The 17,484-nt window shown below is 34.9% G+C and overlaps 1 protein-coding gene and 1 long non-coding RNA gene across 6 annotated transcripts in view; both read left to right on the top strand.

The window, feature by feature from the left end:
- LOC116529895 overlaps nt 1–16,887 on the top strand; it is a 17,687-nt gene extending 800 nt beyond the window's left edge. Inside the window, exon 2 of the long non-coding RNA XR_004259729.1 lies at nt 15,531–16,887. This is a non-coding gene — a long non-coding RNA (uncharacterized LOC116529895). The remainder of the gene's footprint in view (nt 1–15,530) is intronic.
- Nucleotides 1–17,484, top strand: part of PKN2 (protein kinase N2) — a 155,971-nt gene that overhangs the window by 19,645 nt on the left and 118,842 nt on the right. The window lies entirely within an intron of this gene.

Here is a 17,484-nt window from a genome sequence, read left to right on the forward strand (position 1 = left end):
CGTGATCCACCCGCCCCGCCCCCCCACAAAGTGGGGATTACACGGGTGAGCCACCCCGCCCCGGCCCTTTTTTTTTTTTTTTTTTTTTCTGAGACAGAGTTTTGCCCTTGTTGTCCAGGCTGGAGTGCAATGGCGCTATCCTGGCTCACTGCAACCTCCGCCTCTAGGGTTCAAGCGATTCTCCTGCCTTAGCCTCCTGAGTAGCTGGGTTTACAGGTGTGTGCCACCATGCCTGGCTAATTTTGTATTTTTAGTAGAGATGGGGTTTCTCCATGTTGGTCAGGCTGATCTGAAACTCCCAACCTCAGATGATCTGCCCGCCTTGGCCTCCCAAAGTGCTGGGATTATAGGCGTGAGCCACCACGCCTGGCCGATCGTACTTAGTTTCACTTCCCCTACCCGTTTTTTATCCTTTTCTGCTTCATAGAAGGGACAGTGAGGATAACTATCTTAAGGTGTAAATATTTCCATGATTGTCATAATTTAAAATAATAGTATGTTGAGATTATATGCAAAATAAAGAAATCACAGGTTATGATTATTTAAATCTTAAGATTTCTACGATTGAGTTTTTATTTAAGAATCTATGGTGTGTTATTTGTGCATTGTGCATTATAAATATTGAGCTATTATATCACCATTCAGCAACTTCATGGAGCAACTTAAATTCAGATTCTTTATCCTCTCACAGGCTTTGGACATTTTGTGAATTTAAATTAAGATTATGTATCTGCAGAGTCCAAAATGATCCTGCACATTTCAATTCTTAGACAAACAGATTTTTGGCAATATACTTGTGAATATTAGTAAATAATATCAACACTGTAATTGCATATGCTTGAGCTTTGTTGTGCAAATTATAGTAAATGTCCAATTGTTTGTTGCGATAGCTTACCAAAATTAAATTTCCATTTCGTTGCTATGGAAACCTTATCTTTGCATTCCAGCATCAGGAGAATGTTCATTTTACTATAAATTTTTGTTTTGGCGTATGTTTTCATTGTGTTGGAACCTCATAGAAACCCTGCAAAAATTCTACACTGAATTTTGGTTGATCCTTATAATAAACCTTATAATAAGGATTTTCTTATAATCAGTGGATAACTTTATCAACTCTAAAACAACATTCTTGCTTCCATAAATCTCTAAAAATGGTGGACCTTTATTTTTGCTTTCTTTGTGATTGGCAGCAATGGTGGAATATTATTTTTGTATAGTCGAGTGCTAATTACAGAGAAAGAACTGATGTTGATTTTAAAGGTACTATGTACAAAGTAAAGAGAACTATGTTTAAAAAATGTGAATAGTATTACTAATATCATTGTTTTTTTGTAGAGCATTTTTGAGTTATAAAGCACTTCCCCATATAATTATTTCAATTTTGTATGTATGTATGTGTACATGTATGTGTATGTGTATTTTGAGACAGAGTCTCTCTCTGTCTCCCAGGCTGGAATGCAGTGACATGATCTCAGCTGACTGTAACCTCCACTTCCTGGTTCAAGCGATTCTAGTGCCTCAGCCTTGTGAGTAGCTGCTGGGACTACAGGTGCACGTCACCATGCCTGGCTAATTTTTGTATTTTTAGTAGAGATGGGTTTTCACCAGATTGGCCAGGCTGGTCTCTAACTTCTGGCCTCAAATGATCTACCCGCCTTGGTCTCCCAAAGTACTGGGATTACAGGCGTGAGCCACTGTGCCTCACCATTTTACTTTATTTTAAAAATTACCCTTTGAGTTAGGAATGGAAAGTGTTATTATACCCTATATACAGATGTTCATGTTTCCTTAGCTGGTATCTGCTTTAACATGAACCCTTACCTTCTCTCTGCTATCCCTCATTTTAGTTCTCTACACAGTTCTAGTATCATCATCTCTTACCACTATCTACATTTTAAGTGCTCAGTAGCCACATATGGGCAGTGGCTGCCATATTTGACAGCATTGACTTTGGACATTTTGATCATCTTAAAAGTTCTGTTGACCGGGCACAGTGGCACACGCCTGTAATCCCGACACTCTAGGAGGCCGAGGCAGGTGGATCATTTGAGGCCAGGAGATTGAGACCATCCTGGCCAACCTGGTGAAAACCCATCTCTACTAAAAATACAAAATTACTGGGCATGGTAGCGTGCGTCTGTAGGCCCAGCTGCTCAGGAGGTTGAGGCAGGAGAACTGCTTGAACCCAGGAGGCAGAGGTTACAGTGAGCTGAGATCACGCCACTGCATTCTAGCCTGGGTGACAGAGTGAGACTCTGTCTCCAACAACAACAAAAAAAGAATTATTACTAATGAAGTTGAGTGATGTTTTCAATTAAAACCAGTTAAACTACATATGAGTTAAAAGAGACCAAACATGTTACCCACAATAGAGACTTGCGAAGTAAATGTTGTAGATGTGTGATGTAGTTCAGTGCACTAAAAAAATACTTATTTTTATGACTTTGAAAAGAATAATATACCTTTAATATTCTTCTGATGTTAAACTTTATTTTTTCCAATTTATGGCTGTTTGTGGGGATTAAGATCTTATAGTGATAAACTGCTTTAAATAAAAAAGATTTTTTTTGAAGCCTAAGAGAGTAAATTCATTTTATCATCCCTTTTCACTTAATTAGTAACTTTCCTAAAATATTTTGTTGTAATATGATAACACTCCTAGCAATTATAGCAGTTGGAAGCTAAATACATACAGAGTTCTGAGAAAAAGGATGATCTCTTTTGTTATTTATGTTGATTTTTAGCCTGCTTTCTTGTGCATGCATTAATTACTTATTAATGGTGGCAATCTTGTGCCTTATCCCAGTATTTCCTTCTTTACAGCCTGAGAGCTATACTTTTATTAAGCCCTTCTACTAGAGTTAGCCTTATCTTTTAAGGAAGTTAAAATAATTGTATACAGTTCCTTTTTTTGAGTTTTGTTTTTCTAGTTACTCAACATGAGACTTGCTCAAGGCCAGCTCTAGTCAGTGCCTATAAAACAAAACAAAACACAACAAAGCATTAAGTATTCTGACTTTATTTTGTTGAACCTTGTGACTTCTTAAAAGAACTCCACTTTACTCTGTACAGCTAGATCCCATCAAGTAAAATGCCAAGCTCTTGGATATGGTATAGTAATGTATAATAATATAATTTGAATCATTTTGGGATTACTATAATTGGTTCTTGTTTTATTGTTTTTTCAATAAATCTGAGTTTCCATCTCTGAGAAGCATCTATTTCATTATTGATGACTTTAGATTTCTAGTTAGCTATTATGTCAGAAGTACTTATTTGAATTGTTATGCTTTTAAAATATATATAATTTTAAGTTGTGGTAGACATAAAATTTACCATTTTAACTATTATTAAGTGTACACTTCAGTGGTGTTAAATACCTTCACAGTGCTGTACAGTTTTCATTACTATCCGTCTACAGAATTCATCTTGTAAAACTAAAACTCTGTTCTGCTTCCCGCAGCTCCTGGCAATTACCATTCTAGTTTATGTCTTTGAATTTGAATAGGTACCTCACAAGTGGAATCATACAGTACTTGTCCCTTTATGACTGGCTTAATTCACATGGCTCAGTATCCTCAAGGTTTATCTATTTTGTAGCATGTGTCAGAATTTTCTTTTTTTCTTTTTTTAAGGCTGAGTAATCCATTGTGTATATATAACACATTTTGTTTTCCATTCATCTGTCAGTGGACACTTGGGTTGCCTCCTGTGTTGTTTCTTTTAATAAATACAGCACCGTTGGAGGTTATCAAACCTAGTCATGATCATTTGATAGTAATAGCCACTAGCTTTGCATAGGTGTTAAATTCTAAGTTGATTAAATTAAGTGGAAAAGTCAGTTCTTTGTTCACTGTTCACATTTTAAGTGCTCAGTAGCCACATACAGCCAGTGGTTGCCATATCGGACAGCATTGATATAGAACATTTTGATCATCTTAGAAAGTTCTGTTGATAAGGAATACAGAGGTGTATTTTAATACCTTGAATTTAGAGAGGACAGAAAAGTCCCTTAGAAATTAATTCTGTTTAAAGAATGCGTTTTTTTGCAGTGAGTCCAGAGGTTTTTGTTTATACCCTGAATAGAAAGTGTTAAAATACTTTCTACTGAATGAGTTTTAAATAAAACTCATTTTCAAGTGAAGTAAATGATAAAGTCTTAGAAGTTAAATATATTAAAAAGTTATAAACTGTCATTCACATATTCAGAAAAACATAAGAGTTTGGAGTAATATTTTATATAATTCCCTTAGTTAAGAGTATATATATTAAATTACTTTTTTTAGGAGGTGAAGCATAATTGATCTCAGGTGTAGAAAAATAGCAAATGATGATTAGTAGTAATTTTTTTTTTTAATGTTAATCTTAATACATCTTATCCTAGAAATTCTGTACTGTTGAGCATGTTTACCGTTACTGAGATTAAATGAAGTATTGTTTTGCTGACAGCCTCCAATGCCATCTTTCGGGAATTAGAGGGGCAGGGTGTGTGTGTGGTATATGTGTGTGTGTCTAGTTTTCTTTATTACTAAGGATTGTGTGTTTTAATTAATACTAGTTTACCTATTAAAATGACTTTCATGGCTCTCACCTGTAATCCCAGCACTTTGTGGGGCAGAGATGGGAAGATCACCTGGGGTCAGAAATTTAAGACCAGCTGGGCCAACATAGCAAAACCCTGTCTCTACTAAAAATACAAAAATTAGCCAGGCGTGGTGTCATGTGCTTGTGATCCCAGCTACTTGGGAGGCTGAGGCAGGAGAATTGCTTGAACCCAGGAGGCAGAGGTTGTGGTGAGCTAAGACTATGCTACTGCACTCTAACCTGGGCAACAGGCAGCAGAGCAAGACTCCATCTAAGAAAAAAAGTAAGTAAAATAAAATTACTTTTCAGAAGATATTGTAAGATATTTTTTAAATGCTTCAAGTTTTTGAAATTGTTGGCTATAAAAATTATTTTAATTTGCTGAATAATCACTCAAGCCCGAGAACTTATTTAAATCTAGCACTTTAAAGCAGTTTTAAAAACATTAATTCCTTGAGTATGTTCCTTGACAGATTTAAGCCAAAAGAATAAAATCTTATTTCTAAGAATATCATTTATGTATTTTTTAAGAGTAAGTAGGAAGAAATTTATCTAATTTCATTTTTATCTATGAATTTCACTATATCTGTGCTTTTGACGGTTACTTACTAATTTGAAAACAATTTCCAGTCATAAAAAATATTAAGGAATAAAAAGTTAGACTGTTGTTTGTCCTGTATGCTGACCCTTTGGAAAGAGAAAGTGGTATTGATAATAAACACCTGTGCAGTAGGTATCCTTCTCAGCTTAATTATAGGAGTTAAGATAGGAAAGGATACCAGTTAATATTCTTTGCAAAACAGAAACTTGTTTTTCTGTTACTAACTTGGCTTAATATAGTTACAATTGATCAGCTGGTGTAATGAGAAATGGCTAAAGCTGATAATTTTTGAGTTCATTGATTTTCAAAATGTAGTGCATGTAGATACCCAAAGGAAAATTATTCCCTCATTATAGACTTTTTACTATACAGATAGCAGAAATAAATAACAAAGGTTGAGTTCATGAAAGTTACCAAACCAGATTTTCATAGTTCACTACTTGAATATTAACATTTTGTTTTTATCTGATACTTGCAGCAAGTTTTTTTTTCCCCATATCTAGGCAAGAATGTAATCGGTCATGCCTCACATAACAACTCTTCAGTCAACAGTAGAGCACATTTTACATTGGTCCCATAATATTACAATACTGTAGTTTTACTGTACTTTTTCTGTGTTTAGAAATGTTTAGATACACATTACAGTTTCCTACAGTAACATGTTGTACTGGTTTGTAGCCTAGGAGCCTTAGACTGTACTATATAGCCTAGATGTGTATGGTAGGCTATGGCATCTAGATTTGTGTAAGTACACTTGATGACGTTTGTACAACTATGAAATTGCCTAATGACACATTTCTCAAAATATATCTCATGTTCTAGTTAAGGGACTCATGACTAATTAATTTAGGCAATGTGAATACCTGTTATCTACCTGGTATTATAATCAAATATGACCAAGTGAATTGTTGTGTCATGAAGTTAAAATAGACTAATTCTCTTCATTTCAGTAGTCCCCAGTGAAATTTATTAATTTCAAAAGTTACATTATTAAGATATGTTTTTGAGAGAGTTGCCGTGAAAGGCCATAAATTCTTATCCAGGCTACTAGACACTAAATGAATTTTTTTTTTTTTTTTTGAGACCAGGTCTTACTGTCACCCAGGCTGGAGTGCAGTGGCACGATTTCACCTCACTGCAGCCTTGATCACCTGGGCTTAAGCTATCCTCCCACCTTAGCCTTCCAAGTATCGGGAACTACAGGTGCTCACCACCACACCCAACTAATTTTTGTATTTTTTTTTTTTTTTTTTTGAGATGAGTCTTGCTCTGTCACCCAGGTTGGAGTGCAGTGGTGCAATCTCAGCTTACTGCAACCTCTGCCTCCTGGTTTCAAATGGTTCTCCTGTCTCAGCCTCCCAAGTAGCTGGGACTATAGGCACGTGCCACCAAACCTGGCTAATCTTGGTATTTTTGGTAGAGACGGGGTTTCACCATATTTGCCAGGCTGGTCTTGAACTCCTGATCTCAAGTGATCCACCCACGTCGGCCTCCCAAAGTGCTGGGATTACAGGCGTGAGCCACTGTGCCCAGCCAGTTTTTGTATTTTTTAGTAGAAACGGGGTTTCACCGTGTAGCAAAGGCTGGTCTTGAACTCCTGAGCTCAAGTGATTTCCCGCCAAGTGCTAAGATTATAGGTTTGTGCCACCATGTCTGGCCAACATGATAATTTTTTATTCAGAACCTGCTGTTTGTGTAAAAAAAAGTAGTTTACTTAACGGCTTGTGTTAGTAAAAAGCATTATATATCAAAACAGAGCCATGCTATTTTAAGTACACTACTTGTGGATTCATAAATCTTATCTGAATTAATCATGTTACTTAGCAAAACATTTAAGTGTCCATGTAGTATGAAGCCGAGGTCACAACTAACTTGCCCTCAGGGAATCTAAGTAACATAAATTAGTGAAGCAGGTAAGTACAAGTGATACACCTAATTGTGGGAATGACAGTGAGTTTGGAAACTGGAAAATACATATAAAAAAGCAAGTGGCAGCCACTTCTTAGCTGTGGTCATTTGTTGCCATGTTATTGCCTTTTATTGGGAGATAGTCTTCCCAAAGCTAAAATATTGGCTCAGTTTTATAAAAGACTTCTGACTAAACAGGATGTGTTTGTAGGGCTATCTCTACCACTACAGTAATTTGTCTTTATTAAATCAAATATGTAAGTGCCTACCATATTCGTGTATTGTGTTAAGAACCATATAGTATACGCAAACTTTCGACCTGGCCACTACATTTTAGAATTATTCAGTAATACTTCCTGCAATGTTAGAAATGTTACAGATCCATTTGGTAACTGTCCAGTATGGTAACTACCAGCAACAAGTGGCTGGCTACACCTAAATTGTGGCTTAGTATGCCTGAGGAACTTACATTTTAATTAAATTTAAATGTGTACATCCACATGCAGTTAATCTGAACTGGACAGTGGTGCTCTAGAATCTAAATTCAGTTGCTGGGACAGTTGTGAAAAGTCAAAATTTAAATTACATTTCAGGATAGCAGTAGAAGAGATGGCTCAAAGTCACACACAGTTTCTAAGTGAATTGTACAAGTGTAGGACTTTAGAGGAGGGAGTGGTCATTTGTTTCATTTTGTTTTTTTGTTTTTTTGCAATGGAGTCTCACTCCGTAGGCCAAGCTGGAATGCAGTGGCATGATCTTGGCTCACTGCAACCTCCACCTCTTAGGCCCAAGTGATTCTCCTGCCTCAGCCTTCTGAGTAGCTGGAACTGCAGGCGTGTGCCACCATGCCCAGCTAATTTTTTGTATTTTAGTAGATACAGGGTTTTACCATGTTGCCCAAGGTGGTCTCGAACTCCTGAGCCCAGGCGATTCACCTGCCTTGGCCTCCAAAAGTGCTAGGATTACAGGCATGAGCAACTGCGCCTGGCTTGGCAGTGTTCATTTTAAGATAAGCTTAAAATGGGATCGTTGGAATTTCTGAGAGGAAAAGATGTTCAAGGAAGGTAGGATAATAGGAACCAATGCATGCAAGCAGAAAAATTAAAGAAAATTTTCTATTTTTCGTTCAGAAGACTGCTCCAAATTATGTCCTTGTTCTTTTTTCCTGCTTTGGCAGGCAAATTATTTAGTTACTCAAGTTGGCTTTAGTATATTTGCTGGTTCTAAACTTTGGTCAGCAGCTTGAGAAGGAAGAAAATTGTGTTATCTTTATTCTTTGAGATCAACAGTAAAAAAGATGTAAAGAATGTAAACAAAGAATTTCTTTATTTTATCCCATATTTACTTTTTTACTTGGAATAATGCAGATTTCACCACTTAAAAAGATTTTTCGTCAGTTATGTGTTTTCTTTCTAGTATGATCAAAGATCATTTTAAGTCAAGGAGCTATAGAAAAAAGTAAATGAAAACTTTCAACTGTACAGTTTTCATGAGATATTCTAGTTTCAGTTGAAAACTATTTTTTTCCTGTGTGATAGTTTCACCTTTGGAAGAATTAGATTTAGGTTGCAACATTGTGTTCAAAATATTTTATATTCTATTCCTTGCTTAAAGAGGTAAATTTCTTTATTGTTGTGGACAGGGAAGTCTTTGGCTAATGATGCAGTGATATTTTGTGTAAACTTTTTTTTTAATGAATTAAAATATACTAAAGTCCCTGTTAAAGTATCTCCTTATGCGATAGCATTTCCCTGATGATCTGATATTAAAAAAGCAGTACTTCTCACCCTATCTTCCAGCACTCCCTGCCCCTTTTCTGCTTTTTTGGTTTACTATTTAGGTTCAAATAAAATGCAGCAGTTATTTATGCAAATGATACTTCATGGGCACTAAATAAATATCCTTGCCTAACTTTCGTACATGCCGAGCAACCAAATTTTTTTTTTTTTTAATATATAGTCAGAGAACCTTTTAAACTGGTGGTAATGGTTGTGTTTTATGTTAATTCTCTGGTAATTATTTTAATAATTACAATGAAGTCTAAAGCATGCTGATAGTTGTATGATGTAAAGCACAATCTTACTAATAGACATTAACTACTATTTATTAAATAACTTACGTGTCAGACATGTACTGGTTTTATTTTATAATCTAAGAGATATTGGTTTATTTTTGTTACTTACATATTTTTAAAATAAGGCATAGAGAGAGAAAGTTACTTGCCCATGTGGCATAGCAAATTAGTCCAGCCAGACATGGTGGATCATGAGGTGAGGAGTTCGATACCAGCCTGACCAACATGGTGAAACCCCATCTCTACTAGAAATGTAAAAATTAGCCAGGCTTGGTGGCATGCATCTCTAATCCCAGCTACTAGGGAGGCTGAGGCAGGAGAAGCGCTTGAACCTGGGAGGTGGAGGTTGCAGTGATCTGAGATTGTGTCACTGCACTCCAGCTTGGGCTACAGAGGGAGACTCTGTCTCTAAAAAATAAAAAATAAAAGCAAGTTAGCCCAACTGGCATTTGAAACTAGATCTGTCTAAATCCAAGTTAATGATCTTTTCTGTGTGTATTTTGTATTTTAATATTTCAAATAATTTTAGGAGTTTATTGATACATTTTGTAACAAGCATGTTCCTCCCATCACAGAATATGACTTGGCTTATAGAATGACGTTTTACTATAGTGTTCTGAAAACAACATAATGTGGTAAAAAGTGAAGGCTACTTAGTCTGTAGTTCTGTGAAATATTGAGATGGGCATGTATCCATTTCGCTTAATCTCATTTTACAGGTTAGAAAAATGAGATCCAGAGAGGTTTAAGTGATATACTATCATCAAATAGAGGAATTGAGTCTAGAACCAAGATATCTTAACTCTAGTAGAAGATAATTTTTGATGAACATCCTTGATATTAGTAAAGGGAAAATATAATCCTATGTACAGAACAGGAATCAGAGACTTAAAAAGGCTTTTTTTTCAGCATCTTTATTTAAAGAGATATAATTGACATACAGTAAAGGTCACACGTTTAAAATATGCAATTTGATAAAATTGACATACAGATAATAGCTGTGAAACTGTCCGTGCAAACAATATAATGAACATATTTACCACCCCAAAAGTTTGTCTCTTTCTAATCTCCTCCTGTCATTATTTCCTTTCACCTAGTCCCTTCTTTCTGTTGCTATAGATGAATTTTCCTTTTATGGAGTTTTTATATAAAAAGAATTATTCAGTGTGTACTTTGGGGAGGGAGACATGGCATCTTTCACTCAAATAGTGATTTTGAAATTTCACATGCTGTATCTATCAATAGTTCAGTAATTTTTGTTGTTGAGTACTGTTTCATTATATGGATATATAATGCCACAATTTATCTCTACCTGTTGATGGATATTTGGGTTATTGCCTGTTTCGAAATATTACCAATAAAGATGTTTTAAACATTTGTGTAGAAGTTTTAGTAGACTTATGCTTCTATTATTCTTGAGTAAATGCCTAAGAGAAAAATGGCTAAAACATACAGCAATACACGTTTAAGTATTTAAAAAGCCTCCAAATGATTTTCCAAAGTAGCTGTATCATTATCATTTTACTTTTTCCTACTAGCAGTGTTTAAGAGTTCTGGTTGTTAACTGGGTGTGGTGGTTTGCACATGTGGTCCCAGGTACTTGGGAAGCTGAGGCAGGAGAATTACTTAAGCCTGGGATGTCAAGGTTGCAGTGAGATGTGATGGAGCCACTGCGCACTCCAGCCCAGGCGACAGCAAGACCCTGTCTCAAAAAAAAAGAAAAAAAGAGTTGCGGTTGCTTTATATTCTCACAAGTACTTGGTACAAATAATATTTTTAATTTTAGCTATTCTAATAGCATTATAGTGATGTCACACTGGTTTTAATTTGCATATTTGCATTTAATGATGTTGAACCATCTTTTCATGATCTTATCTGCTATCTATATATCTTTGGTGAAGCATCTATTCAAATCTCTGTCTGTTTTTAAAAATTGAGTTGTTTTCTTATTGAATGTTGAGAGTCTTTATATATTCTGAATTTAATACCTTTATGAGATCTGTGAGTTGCAAATATTTTCAATTCTGTAGCTTATCTTTTTTTTTTTTCTTTTAAAGTATCTTTCCAGGAGCAGAAGTTCTTAATTCTGATGGATCCAGTTTATCAAAACTTTTTTCTTTTACATACTGTGTTTTCGGTTTGGTATCTAAGATACATCTATTCTGTTTTCTTCTAGAAATGTTACTTTTAGGCTTTACATTTAGTTTTATAATCCATTGTGAGGTAATTTTTGCTTATGGTGCTAGGTGTGGATCGAAGTTCATGTTTTTCGTATGGACATATATTTGTTTCAGCACCATTTATTTTTAAAATGTAGTCTTTCTCCACTTGCCTTTGCATCTTTGTCAAAAATCAGTCGTGGCTGGGTGGAGTGGCTCACACCTGTAATCCCAGCACTCTGGGAGACCGAGGCAGGCAGATCACCTGAAGTCACGAGTTCGAGACCAGCCTGACCAATATGATGAAACCCTGTCTCTTCTAAAAGTACAAAAATTAGCCATGTGTGGTGGTGGGTGCCTGTAGTCCCAGCTACTCGGGAGGCTGAGACAGGGGACTTGCTTGAACCTGGGAAGCAGAGGTTGCCGTGAGCTGAGATAGTGCCACTACACTCCAGCCTGGGTGACAGAGCACGACTCCATCTCAAAAAAAAAAAAAAAAAAAAATCAGTTGTTCACATATGTGTGGGACTCCTTCTGCTCTCCTTTTCCATGGCTATATTTATTATTATTAGTTTTTGCCAGTCTCATGCTAGCAAAAAAAATTATTGGTGCTTTTTTGTAAGTCTTGAAATCTAGGAGTATTAGTCTTCCAACTTTACTCTCCTTCAAATTTGTTTTGACTATCTAGGTTATTTCTATTTCCATATGGTTTTTAAAACCGGCTTGCCAATTTCTAGAAAAAGTCTATAGGGATTTTTGAATGGGATTGCATTGAATCTTAGATTAACTTGAGGAGAATTGACTTCTTAATGATATTAAGTTGTCTATTCTATGATATACAAAGTATGTCTTTCCATTTCTTTAGATCTCTGATTTTTTTTCAGCAGTGTTTTGTAGTATTCAGTGTATGGGTCTTTTACATCTTTTGTTAGATATGTCTGTAAGTACTACATGTTTTTAATGCTATTTTAAATGGTATTTTAAAAATTTATTTTTCTGATCATTCCTAGCATATAGAAGTACAGTTGATTTTTGCATATAGATTTTGCATCTTGCAACTTTGCTGAATTCATTTATTCTGGTGGCTTTTTTATTGTTTCCATAGTGTTTTTATGTAACAATAATGTCTTTGCATAAAGAGTTTTACTTCTTTGTAATCTGGAGCGCCTTTTATTTCTTTTTCTTGCTTGGTTGCACTAGCTAGGACCTCCAGTACAATGTGGAATAGAAGTGATGAAAGTGGCCATCCTTATTTTGTTCCTAGTATTAGGGGAAAAACATGCAGTCTTACATTATAATTTTTTTATTTTAATTTTTTAAATTGCATTTTAGGTTTTGGGGTACATGTGAAGAACATGTAAGATTGTTGCATAGGTACACACATGGCATTGTGGTTTGCTGCCTTCCTCCCCATCACCTATATCTAGCATTTCTCCCCATTGTTATCCCTCCCCAACTCCCCACCCACCACTGTCCCTCCCGTTTCCCCCCTTACAGACCCCAGTGTATGATGCTCACCTCCCTGTGTCCATGTATTCTCATTGTTCAACACCCACCTATGAGTGAGAACATGCGGTGTTTTTCTGTTCTTGTGTCAGTTTGCTGAGAGCAGTCTTACATTATTAATGTAAGATTAGTTGTATGAGTTTTATATTTGCCCTTTAATTACATTGGGGATGTTTGCTTCTTTTCCTGCTTAATGTTTTTATGGGGAAAGAATGTTGGATTTTTATGTAATTATTTTTTGTATCTGTTGACAGTCATAATTTTCCCCCCCTTTTTTTTTTTTAGCATCATTGTGCAATTTTTGATATGTTGTGTTTTCATTTTCATTCAGTTCAGAATATGGGCTGATTTCTCTTTAATCCATAGGTTAGTGAGCAGTACATCAGTTTTCAATTTGTGGATATTTGTTCAGATATCTTCCTTTTATTGCTTTCTAATTTAATTCCCTTTTGGTAAAAGAGCACCTCATTTCTTTCTCATTTCTAGTCTCACTGTCTTTACGTTTTGTCAGATGTTTTGGGAACTGTTGTTTCATGTATCTTGTCTGTTTTTTGTTTCAGCTGGGAGGGTAAATCTGCCCATGGCTACTTAACCTTGGTCAGAAGTAGAAGTCTCCTCTAATACACTTTTTTTTTTTAATTTGGAAACATTTCAAACATGTACCAAAAGGCTGAGAATAATTTATATCTCTTTTCCCTGAGTAAATGTTAGTTCTGCAAAATTTACATTGCATTTTTAAAAAATAAATGTTTTATAGATGTAAGCCCTACTTCTTTGACATTCTTTATCTTACTGCTACTACCTTTCCTCATTTTGCAGAGGAAAATGTGGTAGAGAAGTCTTACATTCAGTATATGCCTTAACAAGTTTTTTTTTTTTTAATTCTTTTCCATATTTATTCAAGGAGATACACATTTAATAGATTGGTTTTAATGACAGTTTAGTGTCTCATTGCATAGCATATATTATAAATCTGTTCTTTTTTGTATAGATGGTTATGTAAATTGGTTACGATTTTTCTCCTTTCACAAACAATATTACGACCAACATTCTTTTGCATTTTATATACATGTTTATAGTTTATATGCATCTAGAAATGAAATTACTTGTTCTGAGCAAATGAGTATCTTCAAGTTAGCCATATATTGATTGTCAAGTTGCCTTCCACATCGTAGTTGCTTTTCCTTACAGGTTGTATTTTAATATTTAATATTTTAATATTTCTCCAATTATTTTGTAAGAAAAGATACCTCATTATTTTAATTGTATCTTCCTAATTATAACAGAGGATTGGTATATTTTCATTTGCTTATTATCCATTCTGGATCCCTTTTCTCTGAATTACCTGGTCATATTTTTCTAACCAGAATATTGAGAGAAAGCACCTTTAATGACATGTTACATTTATCTCAGCACACTCAGATAATGCTGAAAGCAATCCATATGTAACTTATATTCAAATTAATACGGTTCTTGGGTCTGTAATTGTTCTAGTATTTTTCTTTTGATGCATTTTTATTTGTTTTGTGTATTTGAAGGAAACCCAGCTTATTGGGCAGTATTAGTAGTATATGGGAACAACACTGATTGCTGTTTGGTTTTATTCAGTAGCATGACTAACACTGATGCAGATTGTTAGCCTAGAGAAAAAATGTTGAAATTATTCATTATTAAGGCTTTCCTTAATAAATAAATACCTAGTGACATTCTGCAGATCTGCAATGGTGGCCTACCTGTTAAACTCTAATATGGTTTAGTGGTTGAACCTGTTAAACCTGTAGTTCTTGTTTCGTGTGAATAGAAATAAGGAAACTAGTTGTGGGTATTAACTGCTTCTCTATAGGTTTTTGTTGTCCAACTCTCACTCATAATGGAATATGTCATTTTATAAACTTTATTCCATTTAGTAGTAAAGTGTAAGATATTTCAAAATCTTGTGACTATTTGTTCTTCTTTGGGGTACTGCTTATATCCATGGGAAACTTTATTTTGGAATATATGACTTGATACAATAAGTCATACTTCAACATTACTAATCCTAAATTGTGATTAAAATGTAGTTTTGTTTTATTATATACAATCATAATGTAGAGTCTCGTTGATGAGAAAAGAAGTGTATTTTGCATATAAATTAATCTTGGGCCTTTAAATATATAAAACTCTTTAACATTGTTTTTGGAGGTCACATTTATGCAATAATATGTCACATTGTGTTGCCTGATTCACAGAATATAGGTAGATAATTTGACATTTTCTTTAGGCATGTAGCACTCTTTATTTTTGTATCACATGACCTTTGTGGTTAGTATACTTTTTTTTCTTTTCTCACAGTTGTATTTCAACTTTGAGCAGCTGTTTTTCTGTTCATTCAGCAAATATTCACTGAGCTCCTGCTGTATTCAAAGCATTATTCTGGGACTTGGTTATATAATAATAATTTTTTTTTTTTTTTTTTGAGAACTGTCTTGCTCTGTCACTCAGGATGGAGTGCAGTGGCATGATCTCAGCTTACTACAACCTCTGCCTTCTAGGTTCAAATGATTCTCCTGCCTTAGTCTCCCTAGTAGCAGGGATTACAGGCGTATGCCATCACACCCGGCTAATTTTTGTATTTTTAGTAGAGACGGGGTTTTACCATGTTGGCCAGGCTATTCTTGAACTCCTGATCTCTAGCAGTCCACCCACCTCGGAATTACAGTGAGCCACTGTGCCTGGCCCATCAGAATATTTCATAGTAATCAAATACACTTTCTTCTCTCATGGACCTTGAAATATGGCAGGGAAACATAGACATTAAATAATTAAGCAAAGATATTGAGAATCCTGGGACCTGTGGATCACATGTCAAGAACTGCCCAGGATAATGAAGGGAAAGAAGCATACAGTCCCAAATCACCATTAAAGCAAAAGTTGTTTACAGGATTCAAAATTGATATAATATAAACTTAAGGTTAAAATTAGAACCAATATTAGGAACATACAGGTTATTCTAAAAATGTCACTGAGTAAAAATATACAGGGTTAAGAAAGTTAGTTGTACTTGGCTAGATGTAAACATACCACTTGAACAAAAGAATGGCCTACACGTTATTATTTATTAAAATTGCGTATTACTGCCTCTTTTTACAATAAACTTTAAAAAATTATTCTGGGACTTCAGTTGAACAGTGCCACTTATCAGTTACACATTTTCTTTCTCTACACACACAGCCTTGACTTTGAAAATGTATCAGAGGCCTTGCAAAGGAAATGAAAGTGGGTATGTGGTATTTGGCATCTGATTGAATGTGGAGGGCAAGGGAAAGGATGGGTAAAAAATCCTTAGGATTGAAGGTAGGTGACTGGGGATTTTGGCATCATCAGAAGAAATAGGGAGATAGATGAATGGTTTGTTTTGAGGCAGGCTGAGTTTGAAATCAATAGACCATCTTAAGTGGTGATGTGTAGCAGGCAGTTAGAAATGTAAAACTGGTTCTGGGATTCACAGTAGAGATGCATTTTGGGAAGTCATTGGGTAATATTTGCATCATGGTATTAGATAAACTAGACAGAATGTAGTAAGTGCCATATTAGTATAGAACATAGGAATGATAAGTTTAAAGGAGAAATTAATTGAAGGAATCTTCCTGGAAGTGGGTTATGATTAAGATCTGTTAGAAAGGAGAAAAATTTTCCAGGCCTATTTTTTCTCCAATTTTATACTGAATATATTGAGGAGAAATTTTGCATAAGAGCTACTTTTATTACTTCTTTACATTCTATGGTATTTTCCCCCCAGCACCTCCTACAGAACATTCTATGGTATTTTTACTTTTAAAAGCTATCATAATAATTATTTGAAATTAGTGTGGCTGAACTTACCACTATTTTAGAAAAGACACAATTGAAACAATTTAAGGTTTGCAGTGCATCTTGTAACCAGTTTTCTAAAGCTCAACATCACTGATCATTACAGAAATACAAATTAAAACCACAACGAGATACCATCTGACACTAGTCAGAATGGCTGTTATTAAAAAGTCAGAAAAATCACAGATGCTGTTGAGGTTGTGGAGGTTGGTGGGAGTGTAAATTAGTTCAACCATTGTGGAAGACAGTGTGGCGATTCTTCAAAGACCTAAAGACAGAAATACCATTCAACCAGCAATCCCATTATTTTGTATGTAACCAAAAGAATATAAGTCATTCTGTTATAAAGACCTACGTAACAAACCTACGCTTGTACCCTTGAATTTAAAGTGAAAAAAAAAAAAAAAAAAAAAAAAAAAAAACTTAAGGTTTTCTTATTTGTCATTCTACTCCCCGCCATTAATATTCCACCTTTTCTTAATCAGCCTGGACAATTTTGGTTGTGAAACATGTTTCTGTGTTGGAATTGGGAGAACCTCAGATTTGGTACATGCTGTCAATTGGAGTAGATATGATTTTTAATCATTTTTTGTTGAGATGTCTATTGATTAAATGTGAGATAAGTTTGGGCTGAAAAAATTGTCTTCATATTAATGAGGTGTTTAAATTGTAGACATTAAATCATAGATGTATATCATTTTGGATATATAATGCATTTTAACAATGTATGTGTATATGGGATGTTTGTAGAGTGCTTATAAAGACAGTTTACAATTGTAGTTAGAAATGTGATCATTTATATT

Source organism: Sapajus apella, unplaced genomic scaffold (assembly GCF_009761245.1).
Source record: "Sapajus apella isolate SASKATOON/1434 unplaced genomic scaffold, GSC_monkey_1.0 scaffold64, whole genome shotgun sequence".
Lineage (NCBI taxonomy): Eukaryota > Metazoa > Chordata > Mammalia > Primates > Cebidae > Sapajus > Sapajus apella.